This window comes from Neophocaena asiaeorientalis, unplaced genomic scaffold (genome assembly GCF_003031525.2).
Source record: "Neophocaena asiaeorientalis asiaeorientalis breed wild unplaced genomic scaffold, Neophocaena_asiaeorientalis_V1.1 scaffold119, whole genome shotgun sequence".
In the NCBI taxonomy this organism is placed as follows: Eukaryota; Metazoa; Chordata; class Mammalia; order Artiodactyla; family Phocoenidae; genus Neophocaena; species Neophocaena asiaeorientalis.
This window is the reverse complement of record NW_020175821.1, coordinates 6407190-6413545: the sequence shown is the minus strand read 5'-3', so window position 1 is coordinate 6413545 and position 6356 is coordinate 6407190. Positions and strand designations below refer to the sequence as shown.

At 42.3% G+C, this 6356-nt stretch overlaps 1 long non-coding RNA gene across 1 annotated transcript in view; it reads left to right on the top strand.

Moving 5' to 3' along the window:
- Nucleotides 1-5890, top strand: part of LOC112391246 (uncharacterized) — a 10947-nt gene extending 5057 nt beyond the window's left edge. The window contains exon 3 of the long non-coding RNA XR_003001434.1: nucleotides 5153-5890. This is a non-coding gene — a long non-coding RNA (uncharacterized LOC112391246). The remainder of the gene's footprint in view (nucleotides 1-5152) is intronic.
- Nucleotides 5891-6356: the final 466 nt, after the last annotated feature.

Here is a 6356-nt window from a genome sequence, read left to right as displayed (position 1 = left end):
TCTCTCTCTCTCTCTCTCTCTAATATTCTGTAACTCCTTTTGCCTTTTATTGAGTACTTTAAAGCAAGTAACTGGGACAATCTGGTTACAGATGGGAAGGAGAGAGAAACAGAACATTTTGAGATACTGTTCAAGAAAAAAACCAACCAATCATTCTTAACTCCAAAGACCTTAGTTAAGAAGTGTGAGTGTGTTAAAAGTGAAGTCCTCCTGGAGGAAAATATGTGTCATTTAAAACTTCACCAGTTGCTTACGGGGAGAACCCCGAATTTCATGCGACTAAAGAAATTTCCCTTACCTAGTTGCACGTAATTTATGAAACCGTTACTTTAAGATAGCATCGCAGTGCAGTGAATGGCACGCAAGATCAAGTTGGAGGTGATTCATGATGTCAGTTCTTGGTCAATCTGATGAATTTAAAGGACTATTAGTTTTAATCACCAACTTGCTGATGTTTTATTAATAGAGTTGAAAAACATTTAAGAACTTCATGGTCTCTCCTAACCCCCAATTTTGCAGTCTCATGGAAGCTATTCAAAAACAGTGGGGTACGCAGGCTTTCTGCTTTCTAGTCCGATAGTACGTTGTCGCTGATGCTCAGTTCTCAGCCTCCGCACTCCCACCGGGGCTGCGAGGCTCATCTGCTCTCCCACATTTGGGGTAAAGGAAAAGTAGGTGGGGCAGGCCCGGGAGACAGGCGTGAGATGGGGGTCGCAGGAGGCGGCACACACCTCCGTCAACAGTCAGCTCCGTTTGCCCAGGCTGGAAATGGTTTTAACAGGCGGTAAAATTTCATCTTGCGGTGTCAAATTGGGGTCATTTTGGGGTTAGAGTTCTCAGTGTCCGAGAGGAGCTGTCCAGCTGCGTGGGGACTCATTAACTGCAAAAGATCTGTTTCAGTAAAAACAATTCAAAGACAATCAGAAGGCTAAAGACCTTCTACAAATCGCATTTTACAAGTGCCCCAGAACAAATATGGATGCTGAAATCTGTTTCTTCAGAATCCCAAATCGGCTACTTAGCTCTGGAGTGGGGGTGAGGGCACTGCTGGCGAATGGGAGGGGGAATCGGGCCTTTCAAATTTAAGGGTCTGTTTTTAATCACCTCTTTCTTATTGGAGCATCCCCAAGACTTCTGAGAACTGCTTCTTTTCTATTTTTACTTTTTTTTGTCTCAACATGGAATGATATTATAGGTAACATTCAAAAATTTAAAAGAATAATTGAATGCCTCTATACCTACTTAATTTACAGGGCATTGGCTTTATGGAGAGTATTTAATTTGAAATGAACAGTTATGAACCGAGACTCTATTTTAGGTGAATTTGCCCACCTTCCTTTAGGAGCTTGTGTTTCTTTTCACCTTTTTTTTTTCTTTTCTAGAAAGTAATAGGTCCTCAGCACAGATAACTCCAAATTCCTCAGAACTCTGAGGTCTGAAGTGTTAATCTGTGTATTAAAATTGCTGGGTTTAAATCCTTTTTGTCTTCTTACAGCTGTTAGAACAATTGACGCCTTGCTAGAGGAGCAAATAAATCCAACCGTAATCTTATTTGTAACTTTAGTTAATGTTTTGGAGTATTTTGGATTAAGCAGGTTTTGGGTTTTTTCCCCCCTCTATAAGGTTAATTTTTATTTGTGGAGGTTCTGTTGGCTGGTTTGGAAGAAAGATATTATTACTTTAATTCAAAAAATTCCTTTAGGTAAAAGGAAAGTGCAATTTTAAAATGACAAGCTAGAAGTGAGATGCCTGGGGTTTTAGAATAAAACCAAATCAATATTTTAGAGTAAAATATTACTTGAAAGAAGTTTTCTGTCTTGCATTACTGACTTCAGCAAGTAAAAAGGATCAAAATATTTTATTCTTCCTTTCTCTCTGGACTCCACCTCTGTCACTAGGTCTTTTCTCTCCATCTGCTTCACTGTTATTTGCGTTCTGAATGCAACAGTGAATTTTTGTAGTCTAGCTCTCTTCTCCAAGCCTCCCAGAGTATAAATTGTTATTCAAGGAGTTGGATTGCGGTCCTGCAGAAACAGCCCTGAACCCAGTATCACTGGGACAAAGGCAGCGGGTCTCTCTTTCTGCTCCGACCTGCTGGCTGACAGTTGGAACTTTTAATATATATTTTATTTGGCATTTCCAATAACGTGTTTGCCTCTCCCTCCCCACCCCCTTGCAGCCGTCTATTACTTTAAAAACATCTCTTCTCTATAAACCTCAGCTCATCCTTGTGAAATGTTCTTGACCTTCCCAGCGATAAAACCAGAAGCTCTGAAAGTTGCTCTAGGAATAATTCCACTTGCTTTCTTACCTGTTAACTTTGCTCACTCTCTTCCGAGTTGGGACGAAGGGAGAGAAGGGGACCCCTTTTTGTTTGTTTTTGTTTCCTGGTCCTTTCCCCACTTAGGCTTTCTTCCATATGCCCCTCCCCCCAATTAATAACAATAAGGCACCCCGCAGTTTATGTTCTTACATAAGATGGGGTGGAATGATTTTACTTTCTTTCCTTTTGCTCTTATTTCTTATTTCTCCCAATTTTAGCTGCTTCAATATCTCGCAGTAGGAAAGTATTTCAATAAATAGCCCTCTAGCGCTATCTGGCGGGGCTCCAAGCGCGAGTGAGCTCTCTCTCGCTGTCTCTGGCTCCTTCCCGCGCTCTCTTCCATCCTCCCTTCTTCCCTCACATCTTCCTCTCTCCTTCTCTTGTCTCTTCCGCAATCTTGATCCTATCCCCCCTTTCTCTCTTTCCTCTCTTCCTGCTGCCCCCTTTCTAGCTCCCACCCCCATTTGCCGCGCAGACAGCTGGAAAGACCCGGTCAGAGGCTGACACCCTCGGAACCAAGTGATGCTCCGGCGGGGGAGCTCTCCTGGGACCCCCACCTTCACCCAGCATAGGTCACACACGTCCTTTGCCTTTGAGTCGCATCTTACTGTAGCTTAACACGCTGCTTAAGTCTCAGCCTCTCAGCCGTCGGTGGTTTGGAGGGGTTTAAACTGCATTTGTGAAGTTTGGAGGAAAGAAATCAGACACTGGAATCCCGTCTAGTGGAGCCCAGCTAAGTTTTAGGTCAGGAAGCCGAGTCTCAGTGCGAGTTTGAGGAAGGGTCGGGGCTTCGCAGGGGTGGGAACAGACCTTCGGGAGAGTGCTGGGCTGGGGGCGCCAGCTGCCCCCCTTCCCGCCGGACGGATCCCTACAGCACAACGGACTGCTCCAGTTTAATATACTGGGCCTGTCCAGGATTTTTTTTTTAAAATAAATTAGCTCTATCCTCCCTCTCCCACCACCACTACACACCAAATTTGGAGAGGAGTGGAAAAGAAAAGTGGGAGTAGGAAAGCTCACTGGAAACCTCACGGGGCAAAGAAGAAAAAGACAGCAGAGACTGCGGGAACTCGCTTGAGGATGCAGTACTCATCAGCATCCTTCCTCCTTTCTCGAAGAGATTTGTCTTCTTATTTGTGGCTTTTTTATAAAACAGTAGCTGGTAAACCTTCAGCAGTGTGTGGGGAGCCGTGAGAGGATATAGGGATAGAAGGAGAGATTCACTCCAACTGGGTTCTTTAGATTAAAATTCCCTCTCTCTCTCTCTGTCTCATACACACACACACACACACACACACACACACACATTCCACACACACTCTGATCCTTAGAGAAATTTCCAGTCCTCCTTTGAGCAAATCTCTTCCTTCTACTCCTTGAAACAGAAGAAAGGGTATGGGCCTGGGGAACAGTTAGACTCACTCAACTTTATGATTGCGTTTTCTAAAATTTAGTTTTGACCTTGCAAAGTGAGGACCATACCTCCAATACAGACCCAGTCAGTGTACTTGAAGTGAGGGGGCCTCAGTCTGCAGTGTCTGTGATCACACAAAGACCTCTTCCCAACTCAGACATCCCCCCTCCCCACAATCTCAAAAATAGAAGGGAGGGTGGAGGATGACACAATCCTAGGTTCTCATCCTCAAGAATTGCCCCCTCCCACTCCCATACTGAAGGAAGAAAGCACAGTTCGGTGTAATTAATTGAGGGCTGTTATTAGGTCATCATTAGCCAAGGTGCAAATAATTGCAGCCCATTTTTACTTAAAATTGACCAGCCTCAGAGTGATAGGTCGATTTGGAGTATAAAAATGATGTATCAAAACATCAATGTCGATTATTTGAAATATTGTAGTCGAATCATTTTATTGCTTCATCGGTTAAGTGTCTGAAAGTGCAGTGTTCAAACATATACTTATGTTGTCAATACTGTCAGAACTGTCAGTTTTACTATACTGGATTTGTACTACATTTCGAATTTACTCATTTACATAAAATGCCCACCCTAGGATTCCCCCACCCCTACCCTGTCTCTCTCTCTCCTCCCATCTCTGGAAAATCCGTGTCAGTTTCTTCAAAGGATTCAGCAATCTTTGCCTCAGCCAAAGTGTGCAGTGCCTCTTTTACTCAATTTTCCACATCGGATTACATGTCTTTTTCACCATTTCTAACTTTCAAAGAGAGCCTTCCTCCTTTCTTTCCAACTCTGCCTACTCCAACCTTTTCTCTGAAATAGTATTGTAGCACTTGGAAAGCTTCAGGTTTAAATAGCCACATCTCAGCTCCAAATAAACCATTTAGGTAGAAAACCAAAAAACCGGACTTCACTGTACCTCCTTGGCTTCACTCTTGTAAACCGGGCTTCGCTGGGCAAACGAACTCACACGTGTTAGGGTCCGTCATCAAATTACCTGCAGGATTCAAATCTTACAGGGAAAATGAATTTGGAAATATAAATACTTTTTCTTTCTTTTTACTTAAAAGCTGTGATAGGAGAGAAAGAAACAATATATATATAAATGTTCGGCACATTTTACCTTTAAAAGCTTTTGAACTCAATCGAAAGACACAAGTTGGAAGCAGAATTGACAGTTTTAATTCTACCCATTTTCACCTGGCACGTCAGATCAGAGGCAATCATTTATTTTATGAGGGGTAGATGGGAAAGTCAGATAGAAAGCTTGAATCCACTGAAGTCTCTATCCTAAAAAAATCACAGAGAAATTACTGAAACGCAAACATTCCACTGCTCCACCCTCTCAGTCTAGACTAATTGAAATTTATAAATTCACATTCTGCCTAATTTTATGCTTTTTATTTTGTTTTCTAGGATTCCCTCCAAGACTGATAGGAAAGACAGGGCCACTTCTGGACTATCTGTGAGGATGTGTTTCTTTCTGTAACACTGAAGCACTTTTTATAAACCTTTTAATGTATTTAAATAAATCTATTTGGACATTAAGAGAAGCCATACATACAAAGATAGTTTGGCTTTATGCCGGCAATCCCAACATTAGAAAAAAAAATGCACAATCCAACTGAGAAGCTTTTCCATACCCAACCTTGGTCAAAAAAAAGAAAAGAAAAAGAAAAAGGAAAGCAAAAGAAAGTTTCCTGCATGCATCTGCATGTCTTCGTGTGCAGGATTATAAACATCCCCCAGTCCTCGTTTGCCTGTTACCTCCCTCCTGCCATACACTGGAAGGCAGAGGCATTGAGGGATGGCCCCCAGAGATCTGTGTTTACTCAGGTTTTTAAAAAAAATCTCTCCGCCATGTATGACAAGTGTTACTTCAAGAAATTCATCAGTCTTCTATAGATACTTCCAGTTTTACTGTAATGATCTGCAGAAGAGAACTGCCATCACTTTCTCACATCCCAAGGTGTTGTAGGAACTCACAGAAAGGGGAGAGTGGCTGAAACGCTTAATTACAGTGGTGGAGCGGGGGCATGAGGTGGGACCGAGGGAGGGAGAGTGAGGAAGGTCTTTACCTGGCCAGTACCTGTAGAAAGCTGTGAATCCTCACGGCGAATATTTGGGAAAGGTAGGGTTGCCTTTTTTTTTTTTTTTTTTGTAACGCCTTTGGGGAGAAGTGATACACTTGTGTAACAATTAGCTCAGACAATAAAAATAATTGGAAAATCAGTTGGAATTTCTGAGTTTTTAATTACGTTTAATTTTGTGCTAAGCCGTAAAATTACGAATGCCCCTCAACCACTCTCCTCTTGTAAAGCGTTTAACAACAATTATTCCTTAATCAGTCTGAATGTGAGTCACAAATGATGCTTTTCCACATCAAAGGGACGTCCTTCGACGTTACCTTTTAGTCATAAGTAAGAGGATTAATTCCTATAATTAGAGGGATAAATATGTGCATAAATACATCTCTCACTCCTCTCCTTAAAAAAAGAAAAGAAAAAAAGAACAACACTTTCACTCTGAGACGTGGCCGGCTCTGGTAGGGTAAGGGTTTTTAATTGTCCGCTTCGGCCCTACACCCCTTTGCTGGCGGGCGAATCGAACCGAGGAGACG